The sequence below is a fragment of the Acipenser ruthenus genome, chromosome 5, assembly GCF_902713425.1.
Source record: "Acipenser ruthenus chromosome 5, fAciRut3.2 maternal haplotype, whole genome shotgun sequence".
Classification (NCBI taxonomy): Eukaryota; Metazoa; Chordata; class Actinopteri; order Acipenseriformes; family Acipenseridae; genus Acipenser; species Acipenser ruthenus.
In genome coordinates, this window is record NC_081193.1 from 2,671,048 (window position 1) to 2,689,657 (window position 18,610).

General features: G+C 38.3%; 1 pseudogene; it reads right to left on the reverse strand.

The window, feature by feature from the left end:
- The window catches only part of LOC117403229 (cilia- and flagella-associated protein 61-like), a 48,772-nt pseudogene that overhangs the window by 2,077 nt on the left and 28,085 nt on the right, over positions 1-18,610 (reverse strand).

Below are 18,610 nucleotides of genomic sequence, written 5' to 3' on the forward strand. Positions count from 1 at the left end.
TCAAATTCAAATAAGAGGAAAATAAAGAATACAATAAATAATTACATTTAAGAGCGAATTCAACTAAGAGCAGTTAACATATAGTAAAGATATTTGCTTATAAGAGTAAATTCCATTAAGAGCATGTAATAAGTACTGTAAATGGATAAGAACAATTTCAAATAAGAGCAATTACAAAAAACATGAATTGTCTTTTTTGTAGTTAATGTTTGTTTACCTGTACGTATCCGGGATGTCCTTCATCAAATCGGTCACAGAGTTTGTTATGCAGCTGCTCTTTCTCGCCATAGAGGTAATCCGAAGCTGGAAAGGATTCTTGTGAAAGACATGTGATGGTTTCTACCTTGCTGTAGTGGTTCATGTGGAGTTTGAAGTAATTCCCAGTTTTCACACTTCCTGTAATAATGTCCTGGCCCTGCCAAGATCTAATGAACACTCTTTACCTTCATTTCTTTCTTAGTCTCACCCTTGGCATGAGGTGGAATTGAATTGAAATGGATTGCTGATTGTAGAACAGTGTTCCGTTCACAGCTTTATTATTACATCTTCCTTCCGATGGATTAAAAAAAAAATCCTAGGGGATCCTAGGTTTGGTATCCTCCGAATGGGTGAGAAAAATAAAAAAAAACAAAGTCAATCTGTGTCATCTCAAGTTTTCAAAGTTATCCAGTGGTAAGGCACAGAACAGAAGTTACAAAACCCTACCGATAAGTTGGTAAGAAGCCAAGACAATGACAACTACAATGGAAATAGACAGCATTCTGTTCTCAACTGTGGACCCGATTACATGGTAAACTCAATGGGTTATTATACTGTACCTTGTACTTTAGCCCCAGTGTACATGGGGATGAGTATGTCCAGGTCTTCAGATGGGTCTACCACTGAGTGCAATATAGGGTCAAACAAAGGAAGCATGGCTGTGGCCAAATGTGCTCCAACCTCTTTGGAGTTCAAATTGCTGTGAGACCACTGATCTGCTTGGTGCCGGCGGGGGAATTTCGTCAGCGTGCCTGCCGCTCGGATTGCTGAGTCGTTGGTGTGGAAAGTTGTGTCAATCACAGGTCTATCATCATACACCAGGCATGCCTCATTCACAGCTTTGAATGCATGGTAATATATGCCTTTCTTGTACAAGTTAATGAAGACCTAAGAATACAGAACAAATATTATTGTATTCAGAAGTGGTAGTTACAGTCAGCTAGCGTTATTACTATTATTATTACAAAAAAAGGTATATTGATATAATCTGTATGTAATTAACTAATGATACACAGAATATACTGTTCTCTCTTGGAATGTATTTACTGCAGATGAGCAGAGCTGACGAGGATGACAGGATATTAGAAATGCTTTGGATTCATCAAGAGCTGTTGTCTTGATTTCTTAGTGGGTATCAGAGAGATTGTTCCATGTCTAAACCATGAGACTGAGGGCACTGCAATATCACACTGCTGGCATGGAAGCTCAGCTAGCACCAGAATAACACTGTGCCGATGCAGAGGGTGCAGCAGCCGCTCATTCACAATGACATCATGCCCTTGGGCTTGCTTTAGCCTATTTACTTACAATAGCTATTTTTTAGTCTGCTGCAAACTTCAGTAGCTTTTGGTGCTTCCAGTTAAAATTAATATTCCTCTCTGGTATTCGATCTGGTGCTCCTCCTGCATGGCCAATGAAATCCCCAAGAGATCAGGGGGTGGAACCCTTCCCCCAAATTCCAAATATTAATACTATTTCATCATTCTGTTCTTTCATAAAAAGTGGCGGCATTGATTTTTTTTTTAAAGCTCAATGATGTTATGCCAGAAAGTCCATCTAACACATCTTTAAAAAACATCTCATTGTGTTGCTCTGTGACAAATACTAGCACCCCCCACCCCGCCCGCTCTGCACCACCAAATGATTCTAAAACAGGTGTTGAGTCCTACAGATTTTCTCTTGTCTCTATTTCTTACTTACTGAGCATTGCAGCTGTACAGGTTTTGTATCTGTGGTGAAGCACACTGCAGTTATGTGCTCTGGGTTATTGCCCCCGTATGCAGTCGTGATAGACAGTCACACCCGCCGCTGCTTGTACAGCACTCTCTGTTGCAAAGTTACTAAAGCAGGTAACATTGCTGTTGAGTGGCAGCTCTGCCAGGTGAATATGACAGCCACTTATTCCTAGGGTTTCTACAGTGGTGCACACATCATTTGTATTTCCATACACTATAATGTTCCCTGAAAAAAAAAATAACAAAAAATGTCATAAACGTTATTAGTAAAATGAAATTCGTTCTAATACTGTTTGACCCACACATTGCTCTGATGCGGTGAGGAACACAGTGTCACCTAGCAACGGGGACCATAAGATAATTTACTGAAGAATCTACCTGGGGAAGAAGTAAATAAGCGTCTTTCTGAGCATTGCAGAGCTATTCCAAAAGTAATGGTTTCAAACATAACTACATTGGATAGGAGGGACGGGGACACAATTACATAATTGTCTGTCTTTGTAAACTGGTGTTTGATTGTTTGGAAGTGGCTTGAAAGCAATCTACCCATTAAAGATCCCACCCTACTACCTCGACCACCGAAATAGCAAACAAAAACAAACAATGCCATTCCAGTAACCGCGATTATAAAGCAGGCTGTGTTATCAGGGCTGTAGCCAGCCATGAAAAATGATTTCGGAATAAGATACTATTAATTGTGAATACCTGAGGTTCTAAATTTGCAGGACCTGTGTGATTTTGTGTGATACAGTACACCCTCGCTATGACACCCTTCATTATAACAAACTTGGCCCCTGGACCCCAAATTACAAAAAACAAACAAAAAAATATAATATAATTTATAAACACACACTGTCAACATCCTGGTCTGTATGCACGGGGTGCCACCTCTTTTGTCTTAATAAAAAACAAGCCTCCCAAACAAAAATCGTTTTATGTTGGAAACTACCTGGATCAAAAAAAGTAGTAACGCAGGCATATCTCTGTCGTGAATATAGGTTGTCAAAAAGCACTCTGTTTTTGGCTTGTTCAGCAACCATGCGACAAAGCAAAATTGATTAAAGAAAAAAACAACAACAACAAAAAAAACTTGAGGATCTGATGAACTTTTTATGTTGGGTTGATTTGTAATGAAAGATCAGTTTGGGATTCTGTGTTGGATTAAGATTTGGTGCACTTTGAAACAATTCATGTCAGATTGATTCTGAATAAAAGTTCAGCTTCAATACAGGATTTTTGCTTTTTGTACTGCGTTTTAATTCAAATAGGATAAAGCAGAATACTGCATACATGAGATGAACAGGTACATGTAATTCTACTTTTATTCACAATCTCATCTCATTAACTTATTCCAACAGTTTATCGTTCATTTTGATTGTCCTTTCGTTATAACAAACCCTTCCATATAAAAGGCTTGAACCACAACAGGTTCGTTATAGCGAGGATGTGCTGTATTAATTATAAAATCACATTCAACAACAACATTTAGACAGAGAGAGTTTAGCTGCTTAAGCACATCATAACCAGTGAGGGTTGCAGCTCGAGCTTTTCGGTTGACCACTCGATTTGATTGGCTGTTTGGCTGTGTTCTTATTTATACTCATGAATATGCAGTTGACTTCTACTGATGTGATTGGCCAGCTGCGAGGCTCCTTGCACTGCAGCCCTATGAACGTGACACAACCCTCAACTCAACTACCAGTGTAAATCACATTGTGGGAGGGCAGTGGTGTGGTGCTGCTCTTAATGCCTATACAAACAGCAAGCAGAGACGTAGGAATTGCAGTTTAAGCACTGTTGTGCGTATTTATTTACAGAAACAAAAATAAAATGGTTCACAAAAGAAAGAGGTACTGGTTCTTTAAATATGATACAACAATTTACACAATCCCCCTGGTAGAGCAAGGTACTTAAGTTGGATGCTTGTTCGCAGGCACAGCTGTAGGGCCTGGGCTGGCAGGTAATCTTCTTAATGTCCTGGAGGAAGTTACCTGTGTTCAGTCCGAGGAAAATGGAAGTGAAGTGACATGACGTGAAGTGACATGACGTGACGTGACGTGACATGACGTGCTCTGCTCTGCTCTGCTCTGCTCTGCTCTGCTCTGCTCTGCTCCCTGGGTTCATCTCCCACCAGTGGAGAGACTGCTCCTTATTTACACCTGTGGCTGGGCTTAATTGATCGTTACCGGTAATTAAATAATTAAGTCCTAGCCACAGTCTGCACGTGTATTTGGAGGGGACAGTATTAACGCTATCCCTGCCAAACTGGAACAACACCAATGCAACAGTGCTTGTGCCCTGTCACACACATACTGTCTGAAATAAACCTTCAAGTATCCCACTTACTTCAAATGCAAAAAGGGATGAAATGCATTTTTATTTGTGGCAAAGCAACGTATAAAAGGGCCTAAATAAACAGTTTTGTATGATTTTAACCGAGGCATGTGCCTCAGGTGCCTCATAGCTGGCTATGGCCTTGGTTATACAAACTGTTCTTGCAGTGGCACACCATAAACAAACAGTAAACTTAAAATCAGAAGACGCCTTGTGGCAATGTGCCCTCCCCTGTATGTATGCTTGTGTTTTATGTTGTATGTTGCGTGTGGTGTGTTAATGTTGGTGAATAGAGATGGCTGCACAGGATATAAATGGGTGTGTGCAGCACAAGTTATTTAAAATGTATAATTGTATTTAGGCACGGGATTGCACTTCACGTGCATTTAAAGTATTTAATATGTGAGCACGAGGTTGCACATAATTAATTCACATGCTGGGATTCAAGTGAATAATTAATTCGTAATTGAATCCCGGCACAACAGTATATATTGATGCACGTTTTACTCACTCGGGGTTGTGTGTTCAGGGCGAAAGAACAGGAGAGAGTGAGGAGAGAAAGTAAATAATAAATTGCTACGTCGTGCTGGAGGACCAGCACGGTACTTGTTCAGTGTTTGTCCCTGTGTGTTAGTGTCTGTTCATTTTGTTTGTCTGTTTATTTTGGCCGCAAGTGCCGTTTTTATTTTACAAAGTGTTTTTGTGTTTGTTAAACCTTTTATTTTCCTGTAATTAATAAACCGCGCAGCAGCGCTTTCATTCACTATTTCACTCGCAGTGCTGTGTGTTCATTTCCTGGTTCTGACGACACCACTCAGCCAGACTGTCACATGCCTATAAAAACAATTGACAATAAATAAAAACAAGCCTCCAAAAAGCTAGTAAGCAAGCCATTACCACTGTTTCAATCACAAACATTGACAGATTAGAAGTTGTTAGCTTCAAGCTACTATCTGATTTACATTATAATTCTGATCGCATACATTACATCAGCACTGGCTACATTTCTGTACAGTAAATAATAATGTATTATTCCCTTCCTGCTTTTGTATTACACAAACAGGCTTTACTTTTGTAATAATCAGTTTTATTAGCCTCTTTCTTGAGGGACACTGTTACATATTATCCAATAGTCCTGTCCAAGTAACATTCAGCAGGGAAAGGTATAGAAGATACTAAATTGCTCGCCCCAACATGAAAAAAAAAGATTTATGGTGCTGATAAACTGGGCTAGAAGAAGAATGTAGCAGAAGCAGAATATGTTTGTTGTATTAAATATTATTTGTGTCTGTAGAAGAATGCAATTGTAATTTCAGTAAAACGTGTACAATGTTATTCACTGGGTATGACAATATACTGCAGGTCAGATGCGGGTCAGAGTTCTGTTTTGGGGACTGGCACATGTCTATCACTGGAATGGTTTTTTGTGGGAAATAAAACAAGCAAAACTGACACATTTTCCAAAATTAGAAATGTTCCAGCAGCTTCTAGTATTTTAGTATTCATTAGCATTCTCTGGTAATCATGCTACTTCCCTGATAATTTAATTATCTCCTAATTAGTTCATTTAATAAGGTTAACAAGACCCACCCATCATCCCTATTCTTTTTGCAAAGTAAGAATTAGTAAATTAATTGAATCAGCCTTTTCATCAGCACCCCCCCCCCCCCACCCCCCAAAAAAATGAACCGAGACGCAAAGATATACAGATGAAAGGTTTCATTAGAATTAATGAAGTAGCAATTATACAGTGGGAGCGATATGAATAATAAAGAATGTACAAATAATAACATCGTACCCTCAGCATGAGCCCAGTTTTCTTGAAGCCAGTTTAAGTTTCCAGGCAGTCTTTTTCATCAATCAGAGTGAAGATGTTCGAGGGTACTAGTCCAGTGTACCTTTGATCTGGGCTGACCGATAGCTCTCTGTTAGTAAGCAGTGTGCTAATATTTGCACCTGTGGGACATCTAAAATATCAGACAGAAATAGGAAAAAAGGGTTTGTGCATTTAGAAGGATTAAAATTACAGAGCCTTTACATCATTATTATTATTATTATTTATTTCTTAGCAGACGCCCTTATCCAGGGCGACTTACAATTGTTACAAGATATCACATTATACATTATTTCACATTATACAGAGATCACATTATTTTTACATACAATTACCCATTTATACAGTTGGGTTTTTACTGGAGCAATCTAGGTAAAGTACCTTGCTCAAGGGTACAACAGCAGTGTCCCCCACTGGGGATTGAACCCACGACCCTCCGGTCAAGAGTCCAGAGCCCTAACCACTACTCCACACTGCTGCCCACATCATAAAACAAAGCAAGCTACTTTTCAATATTCTTATACATTATGATGCACTTAAAACCAGTTTTTACTTCAAATGACAACAGTGCATGAAATTTGTGGATACTTACATTTATTTAACAAAAAATGCACTGTAGTGCACATGAATATGAACATATACTGGAAATGAATTCAATGTTGTCAGTGACAGCACAGTAAACTGCATCAGCAGACTTTATTCTTGAGGGGCGTGTTGGAAATGTACTCTATCAATCAATCAATCTATTTTATATAGCGCCTTTCATAGTGGACCACCACTACAAAGCGCTTTATCTTTAGCACAGGCAAGTTTCAGACACCACCTGGTAACTAACTAGAATAGTTTCTGATAAAAGCCAAGAGAATCATGTTTCACTCCTGTGCATCCCCTGCTGGTAAGTGCTGAATGATTAGTAGAAATCATTTTGTAATCAATTAATTGACAGTGAAACAATAGCCATTTTGCAGCAGATCGATTACAACGACTTAAACTGCTGTTTCCAGAGCACGCAGCAACCAAGCAATCAATAACCGCTGACAAATAAATCCCTGCCTTTCACTGAATGGACAGGGCTGGAAAGTACACAAGCTAATCCAATCTGGGTAGTTGCTCTAATTGTATTAACAAAAAGGATATGTTTTTCTGAATGACTTCATGTGGCAGGGCGGAAGCCCTACACATGGGGAAATATGTAGTTTTATTGTATATTTTTGCATTATTTGTTGTAAATTGATTTAATTAACTGTTTAACTGATGTTGCGCTCCGCCGTGGACGATTACCTGTCTGTGTGGAGCAGCAGCTGAAAGCAATGAGCTGTTCCAGCAGGCAGGTGGGCGTGTCTCGGCAGAGCGTTAGTATAAAAACATAGCGATCGCTGTGATCGGGGCTGCTGCAAGGCCTGCCGTTTTCACGGCACCTTTGATTTATAGTTTGTTGTATTGTGTTTTATTTTGAGTGTTTGTACAGTCGTGTATCGTCCTCTGTGCGCTACCATCGCTGGTAGCGTCACATGACATTATTGTTTACTTTTTGTTTATGTTTATTGATTAAATCCCATGCGCCTGTGTCGGCGTATCAACGTCAATCTCTACCTCAGTCTCTTCTGTGTTCTCCTCGGCTACCTGAGGCAAGTATACCACCAGGACCCTATCACACTTCACTACTAAATAACAAAGCTGTCAAGATTATTGTGTGATAGAATAGAATAATGGAAGCATACACTAATGCTTTGCTGAAAACTATGCTGCACAGAACCGAAACAATCAGGACACTCAAGTTGAACTTGTCATTATAGCAGTGGCAGCATGGAATGGTCTGTCAAGCTTTAGAATTCATTTTACCAAACTTAACCTGTTTATGAATTGCCAAAACAGACACCATCATCTGAAGACTAGTAAACAGGCAACATATGATTTGTATACAATGCTACATAAAGAGCAATTTAAAAAGTACAATTTGTAGAACTTTCAAATTTCAATTGATGGTTCAGTGTAGCGAGAATCCGAATGAATGTCATACAGTGTCCTCCCTTTATAACACTGTATTCGGGAGTCACAGTTAAGAGACCTCACCCTGCTATTTGTGTTCTGCCTTATAACAGGGATACTAGTGTTAGTGTAATGACATTTTGGGGCAAATGGGAGCCATGACTGTACAGCCTTATAACCTGTTCCGCTGTATAAAGGGCTGCCTTATAAAGGGGGAGCACTGTATGTAGATGAACTAACATTGGCTTTGGGAGGAGTGTACACTGTATACAAAGTCCTTATTACAGCAGTGGCTGCTAGAAGTGACATTTTTAATAATGGACTGCAGGGGCTAATTAGATATCTGACAAGCCACTAGTGGTCCCCTGGTGCCTCGACCCTGCTATCATGCTGTGCCCTTACACTGCAGATAACACAGGGATAGAACCTCAATGCAGAATGCTTAAAGCAGCAGAACCCAAAGACAATTGTACAGAACAATAGAGACAAACATCCAGCTGGCCATTTGTTAGGCTCCTAAATAGTCTCTTCTTATTTTAAGAAATGGTCTGTGAAATATAGGAGATGCCAATATTTCTTCATTAAGATATTTGTAAATACCAACAAAAACACCCAAGTAGTAGCTTTTAGAAGGTATGTGCTGTGAACTTCTTTCTTTATCCCTTCTTTGTTTCTGTACCATAAAATTAAATATTTTAAGAAAGCAAAGGTGCCAAAAGCTGTTAGATCTGCAGTTAGTTAATACAAGTAATAATGTAATAATTAATTCCATTTGTTTTTATAATCATTTACCACCAGTGGTGACATTTACCTTCAATTTACATGAGTAAGAACTAGGTTTGTAATGATTGAACAATTGTAACATCCATGTACAGGCCCTAGTCACAAAGATTTTCATTGTGTTTAGTTACATGAAGTTTGATATTCACCAGAATATTCTAATAGAGATGTGGTACCTTCTTTTTTTACATTTTCCAGTTGGGTATTGGACTGAGGTGCTCAGATTAGCCTCTAACCTTCTCCATTGGTAACGCACTGTGTTGATTGCAATGTTGGGATGCAAAACAGTATTTCATAGCCCCAACCACTTAGCCACTATACCGCTTGGTTACTGCCTTCCAATACAAGCATCATCTTTGTAAATACATGTTCATTTAGCCCCTGTTCATCCCTTTTCAACAGTGAACAGGCCACTGCTTTTCACAAAAAATGCAGTTTTGATTGTAAAGTTAGAAAACTAAAGCCCCTTTCACACACAAATGCCGCTACTGAGCCGTCTCAGCGACATTAAAAAAATTATTCAGCCAGTAAAGTTAACAATTCCTTAATTAATACTACCTCGTTCTTGAGTGTAGCTCTTCTATTCGAGTGCAGGCTATCGTTCCATAAAAAGAAAAAGCAATTTGCCACATTTTAGGCCTGCTTTTCAGTCACATATGTGAACGCACAAAGGCACCTTAAACCGCAAATGTGAACGGGGTTGCAGACCTAAATATGCAGTGGCCCTGGCCAGCACAGAAGTGTGAACGGGGTTTAAGACATTAGCGCAATAAGCAGGAAGACTGGTTCAAGCTTTAGACTCTGTGACTCATCTAGTGTTTGTTTAACACAGTACCTCACACCAACACATGTCCACTGGGTGTCTGAGGGACCAGTTTACAGCTGGGTTCACAGACTCTCATTAGCACTAATCTATCCAATGTTACTCTAGGTAAGGCAGTCCATGATTAGCACTAATCAGATCTGTGAAATCATCTGAAGAAAATGTGCAACTCATTTCAATTGATAAAATCCAAATCAATAAAGTCGTTCACTAGTCACTGTATAAGTCACAAGCTTTTATTGAAACAGGCATCCTGAACAAACATCACACCATATAAGGGAACACAATTCTACATCAACCTCAGGCACATATTTCAATAAAAACTATGAACCTGTGCTTGAAGAAAAAAAAAAAAAAAACATTAATGAAGTTTGCAATTTTAATCTCAAAATCTATCCTGTGGTGAGTTTATAAAAATCTACATATAAATACAGCAAAATATTTAGATATATATTAAAGTATGGATTAGAAAAATGAAGCCCTCTGTGCAAATGCACATGATGTGCATTTAAATGCTGTATTACTTTATTACAACAAAACATATTTCATAAAGAGTAAGACCATGATATACTGAGATTAATACTCATTAACACTCCCCTTGGGATAACTGGTGCAAACTAGCCATTGTTTAAATCAAATGTACACTGCATTTAATGCTACATTCAAATGGCAGCATTGTTATACAGTGTGTTTGATAAAGTGGGGTATGCCGAATATCACTAAATCTTATTAACAGAACATCTATAAACCAAACACTTTTGGTAAAATGAAACTAACTACATTTAATCTGACTCGTCCAATTTTACACCTTCAGTATTGACCTACTACAATTATCACTGTCGTCACCACATGACAACGAGACAAATCCTGCAAGTCGAGACATTTGCACTTTCTGATGTGAGAGAGACCCACAGCTGCAGTAGGGATTTGGGGTTGCTGTGGATACAAAGGAAAAAAAAAACAAAAGAACAGAGAGATAGTGAAGTAAAAGTAAGGATTAGGGTTAGTAGAATATGCAGCAGTAAGAAAATGTACACAGATGCTCCCTGACCTATAAGAGTAGAATATGATTGTCATTTTTAAAATAAAGGAAAGCATTGAATGTTTTAACATAACCTAAAACAAAAGCTATACATCCACCCAGTATTTAATCAAAATGTATTGCTTATGTGACATAGGAAGTATATAGTAGTACATAGTGTATTTCCAATCATATGTGCAGTTTTGAAAGACACACATGTTGCAGCAAACATGAATTATCATTTGAAAACATGAAATCTGTTACTACACTAGGTTAAAAAAAAATCTAATATTAAAGTATTTAAAAATTTAAACCTACAGTATGCAAACCTTCCCTGCTGTGGACATATTAATCTTCTGCCAGTTGGAGACTATATAGCAATTGGTAAATCGCTAAAGCCTAACGACAACCCTCATTGTAAGGTTGAACTTGACCCAATTATCAATCTGTGCTTTATCCCTGTTATCAGTCAATGACAGTGCCCATTGTGACCATGACTTACTACAAGCTAGTGGCCAAGATCGTCCACATTCATCACTGTCACAACTGTCTCCCTATTCATTAAAAAAAAAGAAAAAAAAGGTAAGGAAACAATTTGAGTGATGGGGACCCATTGAAACTAAACACATGGTAAGTCGTAGAGCAGCCATTTGGAGCTGGCCTGATAACAGGGCTAACAGCTGGAGGAAGCCCATACAAACCAACACTGAAGGCAAAGACAGATCGCTCAAGACAACAGAGACTACTAAACCATCCATTACACTTAGCTGTGCGATCAGTTAGGAGGCACTAACTATTTCATTAGTCAACTAATTAGTGACAGCAAAAACACAACGCTATTGATGATCTGTGACAAGTGTAAACAGCCAAAGCCTAATTAAATAACCAACAGCATGCTTGCGAATGGCAAACTAGGCAGCTGTGTGAGATGTTTGCCAGTCATGTGTACCAAACACTACAAGTTATTTTTATCATTCAGCAGTTCTTTGAAGTAACAAGTTGTCACACGTCTGTTTAAGGCACACCTTTTGTTATAAAAGTAAAAAAAAAGTTTATTTTACCATTTTTAATGTTGGGGGTTGTGAACAGGATGGCTGCAGTGGTGACGTCTGACAAGAAAGGAACACACACACAGCACTGGTGGGTGAAAACTGAAACGCTACGGCGTTCAGCTTTTATTAAATAATACACAAAAGATTTAAACAAACACAAAACAAAAGGGCACGTTGGCCAAACAAACAATAACAAGTATCATGCTGGTTAATAAACTTTATTACCTCCTCTCCACACTTGTTCTCCACTCTGAACCCCCTTCCAATAATGAGCTTGGAGAGGGTCTTTTATATCTGTGGCTGGAGTCTTAATTACCTATTAAGGCTCCAGCCACATTCCCACGAGCTTTACAGGGATGGGGATTCAACCAGCTACACTTTGAGAACGGCTTTTTTGCCGGTCTCAAATAGTAAATAAGAGCAAAACACAATATATATATATATATATATATATATATATTACCACTACTACTACGACTACTACTACTAATAATAATAATAATAATAATAATATTGTCATATTTACTTAAATTATATAATAAAAATAAATTATAAAAATAGCGCACAATATACACATAGGGGCAGGGCTCCTCGTGACATATGCCCCTCTTGTCTGCAGCACACATGGCCTCAAAAGGCCACCTCCCCCCTTAGGTCCTCCTCCCACCCCAACAGCTGTAGTGGCCAGGCTGACCGCACACAGGCCGGCTCCTCCGGCCAAGGCAATCCTGGCAACCGCCCGGCTGTCTGTGGGTTTGACCGTCCTCCCCCCTGCTTCACAGCCGGCAGCTCCCCCTTGTGGGACTCCGGCCACAGTATCTTGTTAAGTAAACCAAATCCAGATTTACAATAGCTAAATCGTGATTCTCAAAATAAATATTTAATAACTATATATATATATATATATATATATATATATATATATATATATATATATATATTATATTTATATTTAAAATAAAGATTTAGCATTTAAATGTTGAGAAGTTGCTAAATATTTTAAGATTTATAAATTATATCTGAATGTACACATTTAAAAAAATATTTATTTATTTTCACATTTATAAATCTGGGGAAAAAATACAAGATTTAAGCTAAATCTGGAAAAAAAGACTATGAATGCTTTTTTTTTTACACATGCGCCCCATACCCCTGTAGACTGGCCTGCCTGTAAGTTGCCCGGAGCTGCGTGGTGTTCCGATGCTGTAGCTCTGAGGTAGCTGCATGGCAGGCCTGCAGAGTGAAAAGAAGCGGATGGCTTATGGCACACGTTTTGGAGGACGCGTGTGTCCATCTTTGTCTCTCCCGAGGCAGCGCAGGGGTGGCAGCGGTGAGCCAGGTTGAAATAAACAATAATTAGGCTTTCCAGATTAGGGAGAAAATGACATAAAATAATTGGCGATTCCAAATTTAAAAAAAAACAAAACAGCGGATAACCTTTCACACAACTTTTAGGTTACATAAGGCATATATAAATATATAGCTCTGCTCTGTTTGTACCAGCATTTACATTTTAAGAAAGTAAAAACATAACCACTGGCACATAAAGATTGGTTGAATACACACTGAACCCTGACCATAAACATGTAACAGGAAACCTAGTGATGTTGGAGTGCCAATGTGCTCGTTCCATCTCTTAAGTCCACTATTTTTGGAAATGAACTTTGACTTTCAGCACTACGAAAGTTTACAGCATGATGTAAGTGGCGGTCATACAATGAACAAAACAAGATTTTTTGAGCAGCTCCTCTCTAATTGTGTAATAGGTTTGTCCTGTACTGAAGCAACACAGATGTTTATTATTATTATTTATTTCTTAGCAGACGCCCTTATCCAGGGCGACTTACAATTGTTACAAGATATCACATTATACATTATTTCACATTATTTTTACATACAATTACCCATTTATACAGTTGGGTTTTTACTGGAGCAATCTAGGTAAAGTACCTTGCTCAAGGGTACAACAGCAGTGTCTCCCATTGGGGATTGAACCCACAACCCTCCGGTCAAGAGTCCAGAGCCCTAACCACTACTCCACACTGCCTCCTATATTTTTACTACTGAGTACCGAGTTTATTACTGAGTCACCCCATGCTCAAGTTAAGTGCACCTCTACTTGAGAATCAAGATGCTTATCAGGGTGCAAATGGTACTGAAGCATCAACAGGAAGCTTTGTAAGGGTGCAAATGGAGTAACACTGTACTGAAGCAATGGCAATTGTTATTGCAGTGTAAACTGATTATCCCAGCAGTGAAGCAATACAAATGTTAAACATTGTGTGAATTGAATAGGACGGTGAAGAATCAACATGGGAGCCATTCAAAGACTGCAAAAAGCAACACAAAAAAGTGAACTTCTTTATTTTTTGTTTTTCTATAAAACAAATTTAAATTACACAAAATCTCCTGGTTCTTATTATGCTGTGACATTTCAACAATACCTGGATCTATAAATAATTTGCTACACAATATCTGTTAAATAGCAGGAGGGATCCATTGGCTTAGTCTTTTGCATTTTTTTTCAACACCTTATCACTATCCTACTACTACTACTACTACTAATAATAATAATAATAATAATAATAATAATAATAATAATAATAATAATAATAATAATAATAATAATAATAATAATAATAATAATAATAATAATAATAATGGATTTTGATCACAGTGCAAAGCGAAGTGCAAACACTATTACCAAATACAGAGCTCTCAATAAGACCATGAAGAACAATGATGCTTAGCTGCATTTGAAAGGGACAGTAGCTACACACTAAAGGCACATTATCGTTGGGCTAACATATTTCAACTTAACACCATTTTACTTTTTGGGACCTGAAGTGGCTGTACTGAATTTTATTTTGAAATAAAATCATGTTTTTTAAAAATTATGTTGCTATGTTACTATAGAACACAACATCAATGCCGTTTTTGGTCCTGTTGAGAGTGCTGCATATGGATTTGTGTTTTGCCTTGCACTGTGATCGAACTGTGTCCTGAAATGTCATAAAGACACATTATGGCAAAATGTTTGTTTTTCTAGTTTTACAGAATATCTCATTGCAAGGTTTTTTTTCTGAATAATGGATTTTTCACGAACAATAATTTGTTTTGTTTTTATGAGAAAAGAGACATTGGATTTAATACACGAATTAATGCAGCCCTTTCAAACCAAGATCACTAAAACCAAAAAATGAAAACAAAAGTCATGAATTGTCATGTAGTTTCAAGGCCTTATTAGTAATGTTATCCTATTTTGTGGTAAGCATTACCAAATTGTTTACCTGTCATATTAAAAGCTTTCTTTCATCCCGTCCTAAGGTCAGAATCCACTCATAAGAGTCGACTTAAGGGCATTAGCAGATTGTAGAAAGGAAATCCATTTGATGTAGCAAACAACTAACCAAGCAGTAATTAAAAAAGAATCAATTAATCAGAAACATAATTAGAAAGAAAAAATAGGAATTGCATTCAATAAATCAATAAATACCAGAAAGGAAGCATTCTCGTATCCGAGGCTCTTATAACAACGATTCTGGCATCAATTGTCACCTTTGGCTCAAGAGCTTGTTTTCTGCTGATGTGGTTTAAGGCATTCAGTGATTTGTTGCATTAGTCTTCAATTTGTTCAATTTTAGATTTCAGGCATGCCTTTGGAAAGGGACTCAAATGGAATCATTTTTGTTTCAACAGACACATGGCTGCCGATGTATAGTTAACCACACACTTCTTAGAAGGGGACTGACTGGGTTGATGACGAGGACAGGACGGTTACTGAATACAGAAGAGCATGAGTGATCTATTTAAAAGGTCAAAGGGCATGCCCGTACTCGTATACTTCAGGGTGATTAAGAGTTAATGAGAATCAGAACCCACTTGGTAAGAAAGAGGCAGTTTGGGATGATTCCAGTGTACTCGTGCACAGAGAGATGAATGCTCTTAAGCCACTTTCACACTGGCATGCTCTGTCCGGGTTGAGGACCCTACTCGGGTCGCAACCCGGTGTCTTGCCGGTCAGCTACAGGAGTTCACACTGCTTTTGAAGAAACAGGATCGACATGGTTGACAGAAGCAAATACACAATGCATGTAGCAATGCCTCGGAAGCAGCTTGTCACAGACGCTTCCATCCAAGCTTCTCTGGATTGAACCGTCGGCCCAAATGTTGATTAGAGCAAATGTTTCTTCATCCCTGCTGCAATCTGGCTCATGCTGTGTCTCAAGCAACAACAATATGGCTAAACAGAATCAACAGAAGTTTCCTTGCCGAAGTGAAACCTTCATGCGGGCGTGGCTGTTTGTTATTGTGTCAGCTTACAAACGGCCGCCATGCACTTTGTCTCGCTCGACCTGGGTCAAAACATGTCGACCCACATCCTGGGATGGGTCACTGCGACCCGGGTAGCCAGATTGTGACCCGGGTAGCCAGAACCTGGGTATGAGTGCCAGTGTGAAAGGGGCTTTAGTAATTCTTTCAAATGTCTTGGCACACAGAGGTAAATGTTATATAATACCATCATTTTTTTAATTCTTGATATTAATGTAATAACAATGTTTTATAACTCAATATCAGTCCATATTTGGCCACTGGTTTAAAAATAATTCATGTGCACTGGAATTGCAGTAAAAACTTGGGACTTTTCTGTTGGTGACTTTTATTTTACAGGAATCCAGAAACTCTTAGTTTTTGCTTGTTGAGTTTTAGCATATACACCTTTTATAGCACCATAAATTTAAATTGATACAGGTGAATTTTAGACACAATTGAGAAGGTGCTATGACAAGAACAGGAGTTCATACCTTGAATATACTTTATACAGAATATCCTCGCTATAACACCCTTCATTATAACGAACCTTCGGCTATAACAAACCTGGTCCCTGGACCCCAAATAAAAAAAACTAAAAAAGATAATATAAACACACACTGTCAACATCCCGGTCTGAACACACAGGATGCCACCTCCACAGTGAAGTCAACTCTTTTGTCTTAATAAGAAGCACGCGCTGCGTAACTGCCTCCGAAACTAAAATAATTTTATGTTGCAACAAAGCTGGAAACTATATTGATTGCTTGAAAAAAGCAGTAACCCAGGCATATCTCTGTCGTGAATATAGGTTGTCAAAAAACACTCTGTGTTTTGGCTTGGTCAGCAACTATGTGGCAAAGCAAAACTGATTAAAGAAGAAAAAACAACAACAACAACAACAACAACAACAAAAACTTGAGGATCTCATGATCAGATCAGATAATTGAAGTCACGGATGAGTGGGGTGTGGATAAATGAGGCTCTACTGTATATGCATATTATGCAGGGGAGTTCTTACGGACACCTGCACTATAGCCCTGTGTGGCAGGATGGCTCGCAGTGGTGAGGTGTGGTGACGTCACGGACCAGGAAGTAACTGAAACCAAACAATGGATGGGTGGGTGAAGCTGAATGCAACGGCACTCAGTGTGGATTTATTAAATAAACAAACCAAAAACAAAAGATTTAAACAAACAACAAAACAAAAGGGCACGAGGGCCATACGAATCTGACAGACAAACAAGTAAGTGTCGTGCTGGCTAATCCAGCACGTTTTAGCAATTGTTAATTTCTGTCTCCTCGCTCTCCCGTACTCTCTACACTCAAAAACCAACCCTGCAGCACGGACAGCTGCAGGTTCTTATACTCTGGCCGAGGGGTTAACTAGCTGTTAATGATCTTATTACCCCTCGGCCACATGCATGCATTTGGTAAGGATGCATGACTGTCAGCTAGTTAAATAATCAGTAGCTGATCAGTCATGCATCCTCACGAGGTTTTCAAATATAAATAATAAAAGACGCAGCGCTTTTATCCGCGCCGCAAACAAAAATACAAATAATAATAAATAGGGGCGAGACACTCCGCCACACCCTGTCACCACACCTCTGGGTACAGTAAGGTCTGAACTGCTACCAGTATTTGTTACAACACCCCTGAGTAATAAAGATGTAAAGACTTCTGTACCATTAAATTAACAACAAATGTGTCAATTTAATTGAAAATACAGAAACTCTTATTACATGTACTAAAGTGAATTGTTTTGCCCTCCTATGACCTATGGGTGGTTACAATGCAATCAGAATGTACATTATAGCAATGGCAATCAGGGCATACAGGTCATCTTATCCTCACAACATCCCTCTATCCAACAGCTGTCATTTTCCTCTGATAATCTCTTAGATAATAAGTCCTTCATCGTTAAGAATTAGGTGGATTACTCCCATAATGCACCTTATTTCAAGACAGAATATGAAACACAAATGCCTGAAAGACTAATCAGCCTACACAAAAAAAAAAGTTTGAAAATGACTGACAGGCACATGTGATTTTTTTCCTACAACAAACTCATTACTATGTAAAAACCTTATATTACCAATGAAGTGTTTGTTTATGAAGAACCAGTTAAAGCAAAATGTAATACTAGCTTTGTAAAAATGACCTTCGAAACATTCCCAGTGGGAAAAAAAAACACAATTACTTTATTTTAACCCACTTGTATCAATGTGCTGCACCTTTAGGGTCACAAAACTGCATTTCACCAGGCAACAGTATAAGCCTTTGCCATATTATTATACCATTTCATTAAGATCTAGACTTTTATCTAGCAGAGTCTATATATACTAATAGAATATATTTGGAGACTGATCATTTAATTAAATGCCTAATTTGGTTTTCTATTTGACAAAATAATGGTTCAGGCTTCTTGCTAGCATTTGTAGATCCTGGCTTATGGTATTATAATAAAAC